The sequence below is a fragment of the Canis lupus genome, chromosome 18 (assembly GCF_011100685.1).
Source record: "Canis lupus familiaris isolate Mischka breed German Shepherd chromosome 18, alternate assembly UU_Cfam_GSD_1.0, whole genome shotgun sequence".
NCBI classification, from domain to species: domain Eukaryota; kingdom Metazoa; phylum Chordata; class Mammalia; order Carnivora; family Canidae; genus Canis; species Canis lupus.
Window position 1 is genome coordinate 30,305,200 of NC_049239.1, and position 19,063 is coordinate 30,324,262.

The window sequence follows — 19,063 nt, forward strand, 5'->3', positions numbered from 1 at the left end:
CCACACTTTGCCAATGTAGACACTCCCATTCTTCCATGCTATCCCCAATTTTTGTCCCAGTGCCATTAACCCAGTCAATTATGGTATTTTTTTTAATTATGGTATTTATCTAGCTGAGAATTTCCAAGATTTATCATGTGACCCAGTTCCTTGTCAAAAAAAACATCTTTCCCGCAAGTCCTGGGTGTATACTTTTATCTTCTTTTGTGTTCATGCTTCATTTTTCTGACTCACTTATAAGCTTTTTAGCTTTAGAGAGTCAGTTCTGATGCTGAAGATTTCTAAAATTCTCCTTAATAAACAGTTGCACTGCTTCTTCAAGTGGGCCTGAACAAATAGTAAACTACAACAGAAAGTGGGCACCTGGGTGGCTCAGTGGTTGAACAATGGCCTTCAGCTCAGGTCATGATCTCAAGGTCCTGGGATCAAGCTCCACATGAGGCTTCCTGCCAAGCAGGGAACCTGCTCCTCCCTCTGCAACTCCCCCTGCCTTCCGTCCCCCTGCTTGTGCTAGCATGCTCTCTCTCAAAAAAATGAAATCTTTTTAAAAAGTTCTAACAAAATAAAAAAAAAAAAACATAATGAAGAAACAGAGAAAAACTGTTGACAGTCATACTCCCAAGAGAATGGAGGTGTTGGAGATGAGATTAATTTACCCAGTCTTTCTAATTTATAACCCAGACATATTATTTCCTTGAAGAGGAATGATCAAAGGATAGAGAGAATCCAGAAGTGAATCCTGAGAAATTCCTTATCAAAACTAGAAGTATATAAAAGTGTTTTGTATAACCACCTATCTACATCCCCACATAGACTTAGCTATACTTTAGCTGTTCTCATCCAAATAATTATTTTTAAATGGAATGTATTTAAATATAAATCCTGGGCTTACAATTTAACTTTGACCTTTTCCTTTTGCTTCAGTGTTGTAAATCTTTTTACTCAAAATTTCAACTTTCCTATCTAATGGCATTTTATGTTCAGAGAACTTTGATTTTTCTTTTCTACCCCTTAGCTTTTCCTCCCATGGCCTTTCTCAAATCTTTAAAGAGTAGGTCCACCACCAACCTTAAGTAAACTTCAAATCCTAGGAGATACACATAGATCCTCCTGTTCCTTTAATTTTATATTTCATTAGTCATTTAGTTCTTATGGTCCCACTTTCTATCAAAATTGTATGTTTCTTTTTGTTCCCATTTCCACTAGTCCGTTGTCTCTAAATCTTTATACTGTCACCCTATATATTTTGTGTATATCACAATCTAATCACAGCCTGAATTGTCCTATGCATTTATTGTTTTATTCCTTTTGATCTCCCCAACTAGAATTCCAGTACCTTTTGGGAGTGTCTTCTCTGACTTCTACATTGCTCTATCCCTAATACTTTGATCACCGGGTAAATACTCTATACAGTTAGTACATGACTATGAAAAGAAGTTATTTAATGTTTAATGTTGGATAAGTATATAAATATATTTGTTTCATTGAAAAAGGAAATAATTATATAGCAGAAGATTCCATATAAACATGAACAAGTTAGTAAATATTTTAGTAATAATTTTATACATTTTTCTCTGATAGTAGTCACTACTTTTCATTATCATTAAAAAGGGACAAATACATCTTCTTTGTAAGAATTCAAAATAAAACAAAAAGTGAAACGTCTTTCTTCTATGTGCCTAATACCAAGAATTATTTTTAACTTCCTCCCCTCCATAGTAAAGCAACTCTACCTTTAAATCCCAAATAAAATTTTTGTAAATATGTTAGTTTCACCATACTAAAGATTCTGGGTCAGTATTTCCACATTTGGAGGTTTCCCTCATTCCACTAGGCATTTAATTTTTCTTCTCCAACTACACAATAGCATGTTACTATTCTGTCTCTAAACTTCATCAAATTTCTTTACTTATTTTCTTTCTTACAGACATCATTATATTATCTTAAAAAGACAATGTGGGGAGCTGATTAAGGGCAGGGAATCTGTAATCTCATTCGCCTAGTTTGAAAGATCCTGGTTTTGATATTCTTTAGCTATATTATCTTGGGTAAATTAATGTTTTCAAAATTTAATGCTAATTAAAAGAACCCACAAAACTATACATATCATAAAAATACCTACCAATTAATGGTTTTAGCCTTGATTCAAATAATATAAAAGAACCTACGTTGAATCTTCAGAGATTCTCAATAATTCACATTATTTTATTATTGTATTATAGTACTTTTTAATGTATCTATGTCTTGTATTATTTTGTTAAATCCTTTATGACAGAGACAAATTATGATTTATTATTTTATCTCTCCTTACCTATTTTGGATTTTAAAATTTTCAAGACAAATTGTAAATTAGGACAAAATATTTGAATATAAACATGTAATTATATCCATGCTAGTGTAGGATGCTTTAGAAGGAAAAAAATAACCTCGCTAGATCAAGATGAGGCGCACACACACATGTAGTTAGGATCTTAAATTTCAGGTATAAAAAATGCCTCAAAATGAGAATGATTATTCATTACATTATCTCTACAAATACATGCTCATAAAGGAGAAAAAAGATAGAACTACTAAATATCTGAACAGCATTTAATATTTGAAGAAACTGCAACATCATCTTTAACTAGCTTTTACTTTTTTATTTTGAAAATTAGCAAAATGTTAAGAGAAATGAGGTTGGAGAGGTTATAAATTTCTTTAAATACATGATGCTAACTGGGTCCTTGATATAACATTTATTTTTACTTTGAACTATTTTCTAGTCAAAAAGAAACTCTCATTAATAAAAACATGCATACAACTAATAGCTTAAAGCTGTAAATGTATTATGAGTTCATCTCACAGCTTTTCAAGTAGACCAAATGATAATTTCTATTTGTCATTTTGCTCCCACGTGTACATTATTTTTCTTCATATAATGTTTAATCTGATTGACTAGGCTAATATTAATCAGAAGATGACAAAAAGGAATAATGGCATTAATAACCAATATTTATTGGATATTCCAATTATATTTATATGCATATTATACATTGTTCCCCAAAATCTAATGAGGTAGCACTAATATTATACTAATTGTATAAGTAAATTTGGTGACTGGGGAAAATAAATAACTTTTTCAAGTATATAAACCCAGATTTGGAAAGTTATTGCTTGCTTAACCACATGTTTTTCCTACAAATGCTATTTAGTTCATTTGACTTAACAATTATAATGTTGAAAACTTGATCTGATTGTGAATATACACATTACTGAGTACAGTGTGTTTAAATCTACTACAAGGAGAATTCTACAAAAATTTCTACAAAAATTTCTTAGAATGCATCTTACATTCCATCTATCCATAATTGAGGAGATGAAATAAATATTTTCTGAGTCTAACCATCTGTTACAGTTAATATGTCAGCCTGACTGGGTTATGGGGTGCCCAGATATTTCACCAAACATTATTCTGGGTGTTTCTATGTGGATATTTTTGGATTAGATTCACATTTGAATCAGCAGATTGACTAAAGCATTGTCTTCCCTAATGTGGTTGGGCCTCATCCAATCGCTTGAAGACCTAAATAGAACAAAAAAGCTGAGTAAGAGGGAGCTCCTCTTGCCTGCCTGCGAGAGCTGGGAAGTTGGTTTTTGCTGGCTTTTGAACTCAAACTAAAACACAAGCTCTTCTCAGGTCTTGAGTCTGTAAACTTTCAGATTGGAGTTTTAACACCATTGGCTTGCCTATTTTCAGACTTTGAACTCAGACTTGAGGGAACTATACCATCAGCTTTCCTGAACTTCCAGCTTTCTGATTGCAGATCTTGGGGCTTCTCAGGCTCCTTTATTCCTTACAATAAAATCTCTCTATAGATACAGAGAGAAAGACAGAGATCGAGATATACAGACAACCTATTGGTTCTATTTCTTTCAAGAACCCTTATACACTAAGTGTTTCAAATGTGGAAAAATTTAATGTATTAACTAAGAATTGGGAAAATACAACCAATTATTTTATTATCTACAATGTGGGAGTAGACTCGATTTGTTGTCTAGCTTCTACTATTTTTAACTATGTTCTTGGAGGGTTAGATTCTGAGGTCAAAAGGATTTTATGAAACACAAATCAGCCTTAATATTAAATAATCTATCTAAAAAAATAAAAGTTTTAATTTTAGAGAATCACAAACTCAAAGAAAAAATTAAAAACTCGTTTCACTCCTTTTTTAAAGATTATTTAATTCTGATGTAATTGTGGTGAATCATTGTTATGAAATTTTCTATCAGACCTCTGCTTAGGTTGCTTCCAGCCCCACTTCACTGAAACCTAAGTTGTCAATGAATATGAGTAAAAGTAAAGGCAATATTCTCTTAAATACCAAGGCCTATTTCCATGAAGCACCTTCAGTTTTCTTCTAAAGAAGCATTTTTTTATCAAGATTTAACATTGTTTTTACATCACTTTTTCTTTTTTACCTTGACTGATTTATTTTATTTTTTTTAATTATAACTCCAGAACATTTTACTTCTAAAGAGCTTTAATACATGAAAAGGCCCATAGTTTCCAAATGCCCATCAAAGGGGAATGAATCATCAGTCCCATCAGAGTTGGGGAAAAAAAAAGGGGGGGTTTGGAGGGATGAAGGCTGACAACCATTCTCTTTCAAAAAGATAAACATTGCGTCCTCAGATAACCGCTCAGAATGTTACTTGATATGAATAGGCAAGAGGAAAATAACTGTCCATAGGTGCCTTATATACTGTATTGGGCAATTAAACGCCAACTGAGCTATTCAAGAATGACTTGGTAAAAGGTTGAAAAAATGAAAGACTTCATCCTGGTCAAAGACGGCCACTCCAGTGGAACATTTGGTGCACATGACAGGGTGATACATTTCTTCCACTTGTGCCTCTGTCTGCAATGCAGCATCTTCATGGTTATAGCTCATCTTCTTATGGCCCCACCTTTTCTTCCTGTTCTCTGGGATTTTGTATCTTAGAACCTCCTCTTTGTTGACAGAACAATTCATCACAAACATTGTTCTATACTGAGTTTGTATGATTCATGCCTTTGGCAATCAAGACCTAATGTGGTCATGCAGGCAGGGCAATTCAAGACAGCATCACTATTTGGAACAGGTTGTTGTTGTGGATGTGGTCTCTGTATTCCAAAACCATGGTAGCCTCTTCTTTGTGCATCAACCCAGGCCTGATCTCTGTTATCATTTTCAGGATCATATAATAACTCATCATTTGTTAGAATCCGGTGTCGTCTTTTCTTTTTCTTCTTGGTTACCTGTGCTGTTTTGTCTTCATCTACAGAATCAGAATCAATATATATCATCATAATACTTTGTCAGAGCTGTTCCAACTTTTCCAGTTCCTGAGGAAGACCCTGATTCCAGAGAGGATAACTTGTCCTCCATTGTTTTTAGGGCGGAATTTAATTCAGCTTCCATTTCTTTTTCAAATTCATCTTCACTAGATGATTCACTTTCTCCAGTAAGACATTCTCTGATGAGTTTTCTTTTTTGGTCAGGAGTTCCACGTAAAAGCACATCTACTTCATCTTCAGAACTGCTCAAAGCAGATTCCTTGTCGCTAGGCTCTTTCACTGTGTAGGGGTCATACTCATCCTGGAGCTAGTTCATGGTGACCTATACCCTCAGACGCCAACTACAAGCGTCCACACAGCACCTGTTTACTCCACAGGTACCCCTTGACTGCTTTAAAGTAGTAAGCTTCTTATGCTCAAAGCAACTAAGAAGTCTCATTTGGAAAGCCAAATTATAATTAAAATTAACTTTGCAAGTTCTCTTCAGACTCTCAAGATGGGAGATAGAGGAGAAAGAGTAAAAGGATTCTGCTTATAACTATTTACAGTTTAGGTCAGACAAATCATTAGAATCTAGAATGAAAATAATGGGAATGTACAATTAAGCTATAGTAGAAACTTTGAGAATTGCCAATGTTTATAAAGTGAAGGGACTATTTTAAAAGAGGAAACAGCAGGAGGTCAATAGTAATTACAAAAATAATAAAATCATTTCAAGAATAATGATAAAAAAGAGATGTTATTTGATAGGAAATTACACAATACCACATCAGTTACCATAAAACCCTCCACAATCTAATAAGAGAATAAGAATATTTTATACACACACATATACACATATAGCCATTTATGTTGCTATATATGATTTAATCCTTCTTAATATCCTATTCTTTAACAAGCAAGACTTTAAGTTTTTTTAATCTCTAAAATGGAATGGTATATAGAACATATGATAAAATTTGGAAATGCAAATCAATTATGTGTTGGTGAAAATATACATTTTAATTTTTAAATTAGAAAGTAAATATAATTATTGTACCATAATCAATTAATAAAATATTATAGCATAAAACATGAAAATTCCAATTGATATCCCATCTCTGGACTGCTGTAATGTCACCCCACTCTTTGCACACACCCTTTCCAATATAAGCAATATTTAGTTTGGTATATATTCTTCTAGTCCTTTCTCTTTTCTTTTTTAAGATTTTAGTTATTTATTTAAGAGAGACAGAAACAGAGAGACAATGAGCAGCGAGAGGGACAAGAGGAGAGGGAGAAGCAGGCTCCCCAATGGGCAGGGAGCCCATCTTCCAAAACTTTTTCTATTATTTCCTATCCATATGATTTTTTTTTTACATATCTAGAATCATATTTTGTATACATGAAAAATTGAAATTATACTTGTGTATTTAAATTCTGTAACTTTTCATGTACCTACTATATTTTTTATTTTTTATTATTTTTATTTTTTTGATTTTTTAAATTTATTCATTTATTTTTTTATGTACTTACTATATTTTGAAGTTCTTTATGTCAATGCATATAGGTCTATCTGATTCTCAAAGTGGGTTTCTTCATTAATTGATGCATCATTCTTAATGCACCATTATTTACTTATGCTTTCACTTTGTAAGGCTCATTTCATTATTTTCCAAATCTATCTTCACAAAACATCCCTCCCACCCACATCTAAGTAGTTCTACAAAGTTGAATTTCAAAAGAAAAACTGGTAAGTCAAAAGAGAAATTCCTTTTCAACCAACAAAAAGAAAGAGCTTACTATTTAGTTTTCGGTTAATTCATTTTTAGATAAGAAGTAGTAATGACACTGATGTCATTATAAAGCAATATGATGTTAGCCTTGAAGGGTGACATAACTGATTTACATTATGTCAGCCACATAGTATAGATACAGGATATCCATGAAGTGTCTGTAAGGGAGATACATGAACAGCATAACAAGCAAACATTTTATTTAAACCCTACAATTCTTTACCTCAAATCTCAAAACAGTCTAGTAGTCACTGGGATTACTTCCATTGGAGAACAAGGACATCTTTTTGCTTAGGAAAACAGTCTTGAGGGCAGGACTAAAACCAAGATTTGATTCTTTCTCCTAGGCCCATATCTTTTTTACAAACCAATGATCTCAAAAGAAAACAAGCCACGGCTACAGAAACATTTTTTTTGAAGGACGAGAACAAGGGTCTGCCTACTTTGGCCGGTTAGCTAAAACCAGACTTCTACCCGCTTTTATATGGCTTCTGAGCTAAGATTTTTTTCTTTTCTTTTTCAAAAGATGAATGTTTGAAATCAAATTAGGAGTACTAACTTTGAAGACCAGTTAAGCAAAATATTATTCCAAAGAACAAAAAATGTTCAATTCTCATTAGTGGACCTTTACAATAATAACAAAAAATATGCAATTGTAAAAACTTTTAATCAATTACAAAAATTGTGGAAATTTCTTCTCTCTTTTTATGCAAGTACCTACATAATATCTCCAACTTTACTTCTTGGTTCACAAAGCCTATATTTATTTTGACCACATACAGAAAAAAAAAAAAAATGTCACCTCTTAGAGTAAAACAAGGAGTCAAAATCATTTATTTCACTTATGTCCTTCAGATATCAAGCTACTCAGGTGACTGTTTCCTTATAATTCCAAAAATAGGAAGGGAGTAGATGGCTCCTTCAAAAGAAAGAGGCACTAGACTTTTCTTTTATCAACCCAAACTCAAGAGAAAAGAAAGACTCCAACTCCAGAGAAAGTGGCTTCCAAAGGAGAAAAACAAAACAAGTAGATGAGGAATCCTAAGAGAATCAGTCAAAGGGATTACACCATTTAAGATCTCTCCCTTCACCCCGATTGTCATACTTTACTACCATCACCCAATGACATGTGCTGAGAACCATTCTATCTTCAACTCCTATCTATCAGCTTCAGAGCAGCAACAAAAAGATGAAAGAGGCAGAGAGGAGCTTCTCTTAGCTACTAACACAGATTCATTAATGAGAAACCACAGAGTTGATCTAGCAACTACAACTTTGAGAACTTATAAGAAATAATTTAGAAGAATAATAGTTTATATGTAGATAAGCACTGAGTACATGTATAATCGCAAACAGAAAGATGGACAATCCAAATGTTTGAGAGTAGTAAAATGTTTGAATGGCAACTCAGATAGATGCCATTTAGCTATTCAATTTATAATTACGAGAGTATTCAAATGGAAAACATTTTTATGATATGATGCTAAGGAAAAAAAAGACAAAAAGATATTGCGAGTCAAATATTCCACATGTAAGGTGCAGTATAAAAGACAGTAATGAAAAAAAAACCCTTTTTATTTTAGAGAGGTAGATTTTGTTAAAGTAGGGATTTCAAAATTTCATTAATGTTACATTACAGCCTTTAAAATAACAAAAGCTGACAGCAGATGAATCATTAATTAAAACCTACATCTCTTAAGAAATCTGTAGATTCTCATTTTAAGTTTCTGAAATGGGGAACAGGAGAGTCACTACAAAACTGAAACGGCTAAGCAGCCAGAGGCCATCACAGGAAACAAAACAAACAAAAAAGCCTTCATGAGTGGCCTGCTGTTATCTGATTTATTTAAGAACAACTCAAAATATTTGACAGCTGACAGAGGTTTTAGTAAGGGTCTGTTGAAAGCGAAGTCATGGCTGTAAAACAGAAATTCTGAGAACACACTAAGATGAGCTCCAGTAAATGACAAATAGTGATGTTGAGAAGCAAATCTTTTGGAAGAGTTAATGGCCCGATGTGTAGTTGGAATGGAGAACAACAACACAACCACCACCACCCCCAGCGTAGCAGGGTTTTACCTTAATGTACTCTCCACCATGGCAAACAGTGAGTTGCAAGGTGATGCCTGGCACTTCTGGGGATGTGTGAGCTCACTAAAGAACGTGCTTAAATTGAGAATATGCCACTGGGCATCACAAAGATTTATCCGGATCTGTATTCTTATGCTTGATACTCTTAAGCACAGTAACAGTAGATGGCATCTGCTTACAAAGATATTTTTACCTTTTGTAAGTGCATTGGTTTCAGAAAGCCCAGGCCTGGGATATAGAAGGATTTCCTGATGAAAGTGCATTAAATGGTAAGATAGCTCTGCGAAGTGTTAAGCTGTGGCCTTATCTAGTCTGCCTGAGTCCCCATGAAAGCCCTGATGAGTGGTAGCACACAGAAACTGATTTTATCACTTAAAATCCTAGCCCATTTTGTTCTCTCTCATTTGTTTCATATATACGTGTGTGTACATATTCATACAATGCAACTTATCCATAAACATGTGTGCAAGAGAGAAATTTTAGACCAATTCCAAGGAGTCTGGAATCCACTGATCAATATCCATGGTGTCCCAGATACCATAAATTGGGCAAGAGATGTGTGTTAGAGGAGAGTAGGAGTAATTGTTATATACCACCTCCTTCCTAAAACTACGTAGATTAAAGGCCTCAAGTTCTAGAGAATGTGAGTTCCTTTAACTTCTTGTCCCTGTATCCCTGAGATGCAGATATTATCTAAAAACGAAAAACAGGGTGAGCATCTGAACTGTGACTCAGAGTTTCTCCCTTCCCTTCTCACCTTCAACTTCCCCATGTCCGTCCACCATGAATAGACCCTTAATATCAGGTGTTGTATTCTTCTTCTGGTGTGCATTCACAGTATCAGAACCTCTAATAATTCTGAGTTTCAACTCAGAGATGATTTACAAATTTCCCCAAAATTCTATCCATTAACAACAACTAATATTCTTGTGCCAACATCACAGTATCTTATGGTATAGGACATGGGGAGAGATGGAAAAGGGAATTTTTGTGAGCAATTCTGTTCAGTCATAGCTTATGTGTAAACTTCCATCTAAGACATAATTGTATATGTGTGGATAATGCTTGTTTCTTTAAGATTTTGGGTTTTTTTGTTTGTTTGTTGTTTGTCCATGAAAGACACACACACACAGAGAGGAAGAGACACAGGCAGAGGGAGAAGCAGGCTCCCTGAGGGGAGCCCGATGTGGGACTCGATCCCAGGACCCCGGGATCAAGACCTGAGCCAGAGGCAGATGCTCAACCACTGAGCCACCCAGGCATCCCTCTGCTAACTCTTTCTTAACCATTAATGCAGGTGACCTCTTTAAGGTACAACAAAGTTTGAGAACTGCCAATTTATTGTATTTTTTTGATTAGGCACTGTGCTAGACACCAGGAATATCAAAGTTTAGAGCAATTAAGATTAGATATACTAAGTTTTCATTTGAGTATCTGCAGTAGAGTAAATATTCACCAAAATATTATTTATTATTTTTATTATTATTTAGAATGTGGGTCTATAACTTTTAGGACAGCAGCCTACTGATCACTTAAAAGTAGATTTTTTTAGATCTTATAGTAAAATTATTGGCATCCTTAATACTTTATAAACATTTCAGATAATCTCAACGAAGTAGAATTTTTGGATACGGATAACAGATGAATTCATTTCCTTGCTCACACTATGATCTAAACCTTCTACCAAGGGATCCCTGGGTGGCGCAGCGGTTTGGCGCCTGTCTTTGGCCCAGGGCGTGATCCTGGAGACCCGGGATCGAATCCCACGTCGGGCTCCCGGTGCATGGAGCCTGCTTCTCCCTCTGCCTGTGTCTCTGCCTCTCTCTCTCTCTCTCTGTGATTATCATGAATAAATAAATAAATAAAATCTTTAAAAAAATAAAAAATAAAAAAAAAATAAACCTTCTACCAAGTGTCTCAGTTACGTTAATCAATGCACAAGGTGTTGGAATTACTAATTTCATTAGGTATTTAGACATGGTTCTTGCTACCACTCAAGTTTTAAAAACATATTAAAACCACATGAAGTAATGGAAGAACTCATACAAAAGAATATCTATGCTTAAAAATTCCAAGGCATAATAATTCATAATTAATGTCTAAGGCTAAGAAGTATGGGCCACAAGACATAACAGAATCATAAGATGTTTATGGAAGATTATTGGGATGAAAGAAAGGGATTGGAGTGGATGGATGGCAAGGATCAAATAAATTATTTACCAAAGAGAATTTTTTTTTAAATCCTGAGATTGTCTTATTCCATTTTTGAAAGTCAGATTTAGTAATGACCTATGAATGGCAGGCTGAGCAATGGTGTTAATATTTACAAGAAGTAGTGAACTTCTCTGAGAGACATTACAAATAAACACAAGCCAAATATAAGTTATAAAATGATAGAGACTAGTCAAGGTAGCTGCTTTAAAGATGAATTGTTCAGGCCAAGAAAGAAATATATAACAGTATCAGCTCACTCAGGCAAAACAAAATCAGGTTTCAAAATTCTCAGAAAAAATAAATTCAGAGTAAAAATATAGAGTAGCTTAAAACAAGTGGAAATATTTACAATTTCCTAACAACTCTAAATATTTACCATAATTCTGTGTAGAATGTTAAAATCAGAGTATTTTACTTTGGAGAAGTTCCAAACTGTATCATACTATACTGAAGAATAAAAAAAAAAATAAATCTTGCAACTATTTTTACTGTTGGAATTTAGCAATATGGAAACCTGCATCCAACACAGTGTCAAACTCAAAGACAGATAATTTATGTTGCCTTTGCACACATATGTGTGATTGTGTCATTTTTGCACTTGGCCATAAATGTAGAATTCTAACCATTTTTTTTAAACTTTCATTCTTTGATTTTTTTTTTTTTTTTGAGAGATAGCCTTTAAAAACAAGGACTTATAATTTGGTGATGGAAACCTTAGTCTTTGACTTCAGATGCGGCTTAAGTTCTGCATTTACTGCTTGTTAGCTGTGTGACTTGAAGTCACCTGACCACTCTGAATATTAGTTCATCTGTAAAATGAAAAATAATAATAATAATAATAATAATAATAATCCCACTAGTATGTTATGACAATTCAATTATCTGGGAAAGAGGTTTTCACATAGGAAGTCTTCGATAAATGTTATTGATTTTTGGAAATACATGCAATTAGCTTGACAGTTTCTAGAAGAAAAAAATGCACACACACACTCATATGTATCTGAAAACTCTGTGAAGGGGATTTTGATTTTATTAAAATCACTAAATCCCTCTGAATAATAGCTTATAAGTATTCTTATGTGCATTAGATATCCTGATTCAAACACTGGCCTAAAATTCTTCGCATACTGATTGATTTCGTGTTGTAATGTTCTTTGTGGCTTGACATCTATTAACTCCAAAAGACTCTAGTTGAGGATCCACAATTATTAAGTTTTTAGTTTCTCTTTTTATATTGTAGCCTTAATAGATATTGACCGGCTTCCTTTGAGTACTGATTTAACAGCTAATAAAATACTCCATAGCCGTTTTCAGCTCACCCAAGTGTTCCATGTCTTATTTCAGGTACTAGGGAGAATAGGAGATTTTACCTTTCATAGGAAGATAGGCAAGAAAGAACTGAACAAGGACATAGTGTGGAAAAGGAAAATTGCTGCAAAGGAAGTTAAAACAAAGTGACTCCCATGCCCATTTTTATAGCTGTGTTATCACAGAACATTTATGCCCCCAGAGCCGTAGTTTTCTTATCTAAACCTAATCAGAATATTTGCTGTAGTTATTTCATAGAATTTCTTATGAGGAACAAATAAGGCAACGCATATTTAAAATTGAATAGCTCAAATCAAATATAAATTGGCCTTATCATAATGATTGTGCTTCTCATTTTTCCTGAAAATTTTTATTTACTTCACTCATGTTATACTTGTCACAGAAGCTTTATAAGATTGCTTGTATTATCCCCTCTGTAGTTTTTGTTTTTGTTTTGTGTTTTTTTTTTTTTTTATTTTTTTTAAAGGCTGAAGAAATTAAGTCACTTGATAATAAGTAATGGAGCAAAGCTTCAAACCAAAGTATGTCTTACTTTGAAATTTGAGTGCTTTCCTTTAAGATTACCTCTTCATAAGAGCTGTGTATAGGGAAAAAAATACATTCCTTCTTCCATTAGTTCAATGGGTTGGGACTCATGATTAGATTATGTAATATGAATTGTAAAGTTTAGGTTTAAACAATACAATTCTTTAAACAAGAGATGTACTGCAACATGTTTCATAAGAGAATAATATTTTGGCATCCCTCTCATGCATTCATCAAACTACTGATTTTTGTAGCACATGGTGTTGGAATCATCTTTGAGCTGTTGGATACTTTTATACCCAGATTTTTCTGTGTTTGTGTAACCAAAAAGCTCTGATTAAAAAAGAAAATAACATTTTCTTTGATCATGCAAGTCTAGAGAAGTTAGGATACATACAGCAATGACATTTATTATTAGCAGAGTCCAGTGTAAATCAGAGATAAAGCTGACAAATTTCATGGGTTGATCACAGTGGGAATATCAAGTGTCTCGGTGTGTGATGGATTAAATGGGGGGGAAAATTAAAGTTGTGCAAATTATTTCTATGCAGGGATTCTAATGTCAGACATGAAAAATGATTAGGGATATCTGGTCAAGAATATTAATGAAGCTGACACTGATCTATGGATTGAATCTTACTTAGTTTGGGTGGCTGATGGACTTTAACCTTTAAACCAGTCAGTTTTCAGTGAGAGAGCAAGGAGTTGAATTGATAAACACAGGGAATACTATTCTCTAGCGGGATTTTGATCGAGGTTTAATTTCTATCAATTATCACTTAAATCTACATCTGCAATATAAAGATAATTAGTGTTTATTATGGGAGGCAGAAGATGGTAAGTGGGATGGATTGAGAGTCTGAAATCTAGCTTGGCCTGATCCTACATGGTGACATTTTGTAAGACACCCTACTGTACAAGCCTCAGTTTTCTCATCAGTAAAAACAATAATATCCACTGCTTGCCTCAAAAGGTTATAGTAAGGCTCAAAATCAAAATTACATAGCGAGATTATGTGTCATTAATTAGGAATTAAATAAATGATGGTATCCTTTATGTGAGAATGCATTATAATAAAAATAGTGATTTACAAAATAATTTAATGATGAGAAAAAATTACGTAAAAAATATATTTTTTATATATTTTATAATATAGATATGGCAGTAAAGAAAATAGAGTATCTATCTACAGTGGTAACAGTGGTAATGGTTATTGATGACTATTTTTTCATCCTATGTGTTTTTCTTTTCTTTTAAAATTGTGTAAGTCATTTCACTGAAATCAGGTAAAAAAAAATAAAGTAAAAGAGAAATAGATCAGTAATATAGCTTTCAGAGATCATAAGCAGGGATGCCTGGTGGCTCAGTGTTTGAACATCTGCCTTTGGCTCAGGTGGCAACCCTGGGGTTCTGGGATCGAGTCCTACATCAGGCCCCCCATGGGGAGCCTGCCTCTCCCTCTGCCTGTGTCTCTGCCTCTCTCTGTGTCTCTCATGAATACATGAATAATATCTTTAAAAAAAAAAGCCAATATTCACTGGGTTCTGTGAGACACCCATATTTTCATTTTTCTAAAAATATTTTATTTATTTTAGAGAAAGAAAAAGAGCTCACAGTAAGCAGTGGGAGGAGCAGAGGGGGAGGGAGGGGGAAAGACTCTGCTGAGCAAGAGCCTATGCAGTGCTCAATCCCATGACCCTGAGATCACCGTCTGAGCAGAAACCAAGAGCCAGACACTTAACTGACTGGGCCACCCAGATGCCCCTTAAAAGTACAATAAAGGGAATAACTTTGATGTTCAATCTGCATGGACCATACTTCAAGAAACCATATAATAAATTGGCAAGTGCTTGGTTATAATACTTTTTAATATATGGGCAATGAAGTTTGATAAGCAATTCCTAGGTTTTGAAGAAGATGTAAAAGGTCTGCCTGAGATGACTTAAGAACTACAATGCAATGATTATTTAAAGGAAGCAAGAGAAGGCCTCGGCAAAAAATGGGAAGGATGCCATTCAGTGGCAGTATATCAGCTGGCACTCTACCATCACTATTTATTCCACTACAGTAATTGTCACCATTTTCCTTCATAGTTTTCTTTTCTTTCTTTTTCTTCTTCTTTTTTTTTATCCTGTTAGAAGTAAGCCCTCAGTATTAGTCACAGCCAAAGAGCCCGTGGGTGCTGTCCTTGGGAGCAAGGTGCCTGGCAACATCAGTGTCAGTCAAGAATGATGCGCCTGCAGCGCCTGAAAAAGGTCAAAAAGAGAAAAGTGACAGTGACTCAGGGTGAGAACGGGAGGATGTATTTTGTCATGCTCCAAAGGGCCTTGTCCCTGAGGTGACAGGTAATGAGAGAGCATCATTCACAGTGTTTTACCAAGCTCTCAAATTGGATTAGCTTCATCTATGAGAAAGACCCAAGCAGAGCAAAGATATTGAAGTGTTTCCCGCTGGAGATGTAGTTTTCTTAAATGTGTCTTAATTTTTCCCTTGACCTCTCAGGATAAAAAACATTCTCTGATGCCGTCTCCATCCTTTTAATGTACTCTTACTCTTCGGTCTTCTCCTGCTTTGCCAGATAGTCATAGTTCTTCAAGACCTGAGGTGGCCTCTTCAACCAGTAAGCAGAATTCTTGTAAGGCTATTCTGATATTTTAAAACAGCCTGAAAACTGTGAAACCACTCCAGTTTCTGTGGAAATATAAGAATGGCCTCAAAAATGTTGGGAATCTGTGACATTTGCTTTGAGCACCCTTTTCTTTCACGACCTTGGAAGAACCCTTTCTTCATCTGGCTGCCTGCTGACCCCACCGGAGCCCCAAACCTCTGCCATTCCCACAAACATTCCATGTCCACTTCTCAGGTTAGATGAGTTGATTAACCATTTACTAAACATCTGTGTAAGCCAGGCATCAATCTGTTTTGTTTGTTTGTTTGTTTGTTTGTTTGTTTGTTTTTAAGAGATAGTGGGGGGGAGAGGCAGAGGGGGAGAGAGAGAATCTTAAGCAGGTTCCACATGCAGTGTGAATGGAGCCCCGTGTGTGGCTTGACCTCACAACCCTGAAATCGTGACCTGAGTCAGAATCTAGAGTCAGATGTTTAACCAACTGAGCCACCCTGGCACCACCAGGTACCACTCTTACAATGCAAAGACAGAGACTCTGGCCTCACGAAATCTATGGTTTAGAGGGAGATACAAATATGCAGACGTATAGTAATCTGCAAGTTAAAATAGTTTCTTTTTTCTTTTACAGAGGGTAGAAGGGGAAGGGCAGAGGGAGAGAGGGAATCTCAAGCAGGCTCCATGCCCACAGGAGCCTCATGTGGGGCTCAACCTCACAACACTGAGATCATGACCTGAGCCAAAATCAAGAACCAGATGCTTAATGGACTGTGCTGCCCAGGCATCCCTGCACATTAAATTTTCTAATAGCAGAAACTGCCTGGCATTATAAGTATAGAAGGAAGAATCCATACCAGAAATACTTTTTGGATTGAAAAAAAAAAAAAAAAGAAAGAAAAATAGATAGGAAAACTAAGCAGAAGTTCACTTAAGAATAAGGAAATTTATTGAATCACATAACATAAAAGTTCAGGTATGGATTTGTAAGAAGGTCTTATAGCAGGACATCTAATTCTCTCTGTAATGTGAGTTGACTTCATGCAGTTTGCCTCTGATTTTAGAATGGACATCCCTCATGGCAGCAAAATGGCTTCCAGTAGCTTTAGCGGTATTTCCCTTCCACTACAAATCACTCCACAAGATGAAAATATTTTGATGCCACATTACAAGAAAGTCTTGAGATTCATATTGTTCAGAATTAATTAATCAGGTGCCCACATCTGAATTTATCACAGGGAATGTGTTATATTGATTGACTTTGGTGTGAATCATATGCTCCTATACATAAGCTGGGGGCAGTTTCATAGAGTCTACAGAGTAAAAATGTATCGTCACAAAGGCCTGAAAAGAAAAAAAATAGCATGAATGTTGGCATCAGAAGAGGAAAGTGGATTTTGAAGCGATCACAAAAGGCGCAGGCCCCTAACTCAGCCTGGAAGATCTCAGAATAGGAGAAGACAGCTATGACTTCTGAAACATGTTTCAAGGTCCAGAAGAGAAATAATATCAGGCGGGAAAGAATGGACTACGGTGTAAGAACAAACCACCTCTAAATCTCAGTGGCTTAGGGGGGAAACAAACAAACAAACAAAAACCTTTATTTCTTGCTTGCACAACATCTCTTGTGAGTCTGCTAAATTCTCCAGAGCAGTAATGTGAGGTTGCTCAGATGATAAGCAATGTTGATATTATTGAAACTCCATTTCAATACATGTCTTCACAAGAGAGCTGGAAGGCATAGGACTAGCAGGTAAAAGCCCTATTTGATCACCACTAAATACATCGATCATTTCTGTCCACAGCACACTGAACAGAGCTAAGTAAATACACACAGAGATTTATAATCCTCTCATGTCAGTTAAACGGCCAGATCCTGCCCACAAGCCATTGACCAGAACTAGCTGCATGGCCTCATCCGACCACAAGGAATGGAAAGGAGTAAAATCTTTGTGTGTGCCAGAAAGAAAGGCAAACTAGACCCAAGTGATCATTTGAAGCCACTACAGTGGTCTCGAGCCATCTGGATGAGGGAAGAGCTAACATGGAGACCTGGAGAGGTAAACAGTGTAATGAGTTCTAGGAGCTATGTTAACTCTGGCACTTTGGGGATGACACGCTGTTGGACCCCCCCCCCCCCCACGTGTCTATTTAAACGATTGCCCAACAAAGGTAAAAGTTCTTGCTTTTGAATGTTCTTGTGCCCCCCATTCATATGTTGCCACCCTAACCCTCAATGAGCTGACATTAGGAGGTGGGACCTTCAAGAAGCGACTAGATCATAAGGGTGGAACCCTCATGAATGGGAATGGTGCCCTTGAAGAGATCGCAGAGCTTGCTCTCCTGCCTCTCTCTGCTCTCAGCCACATGAGCGCACAGCAAGAAGAGTCATCAGCAAACCAGGAAGCAGGTTCTCACAAGAAAGGAATCTGCCAGCACCCTGATCTGATATTCCCCAGCCTCCAAAACTGTGAGAAATACATGTTTATTGCAAGTCCTCCATGCTGTGGTAGCTTTTTTTATAGAAGCCTGAGCTGATTGACAGTTGCCTGAAAGGGTGGCCATGTCTTGCTCTTCCTTGACACTACTTGTACGCACACGAGTAGAAACTTCAACTACCAATGGTCCAAGGGGGCGACCCTGTAGCGTAACCATTCAATTCAGAAGTTGTTGAAAGACCCAGAGAGGAGGTGTTCATCACAACAGAATGACTTCCCAGGTCCTGGCAACCTGATTCCAGAGCCCGTATAAGGCTCCAACAGTCTTTATCATTTCATGGGCCAGGTAGCTAGATTTTCCAGGGCTGCCAATCAGGCACCTGAACCAGGATCGCAATTCATTTTAAAATGTCAAAAAGGTGAAATGTCAGAGTCATAAGTGCTAAGAATGAAAGGACATATTTGATTATATTTTGAACTTGCTTGAAATTGTGTGGAAGAATTGAAATTTACCCACTGAGAATGACCTTTTTAAAGGTCCACTCATCCACAAACGATTCGGAATACTTAGCTATCTAGAAGAATGCAGGGAGTTAACAGGGAAAAAAAAAATGTAGGAATGAAGTAGAGGTAGTTTATGGAAAATTTTTTCTAAAGGTGAAAAGATCTTCAGAAAGCTTTTTTGGATGATGTCTAAATCTGGACAATGGCTATGAAATATGTACAAGTCATTACTTCTTTGGTTCTGCATTTT

The 19,063-nt window shown here is 35.7% G+C and overlaps 1 pseudogene; it reads right to left on the reverse strand.

The window, feature by feature from the left end:
- Window positions 1-4,553: 4,553 nt before the first annotated feature.
- Window positions 4,554-5,633, reverse strand: LOC100688112 (annotated as a pseudogene).
- Window positions 5,634-19,063: the final 13,430 nt, after the last annotated feature.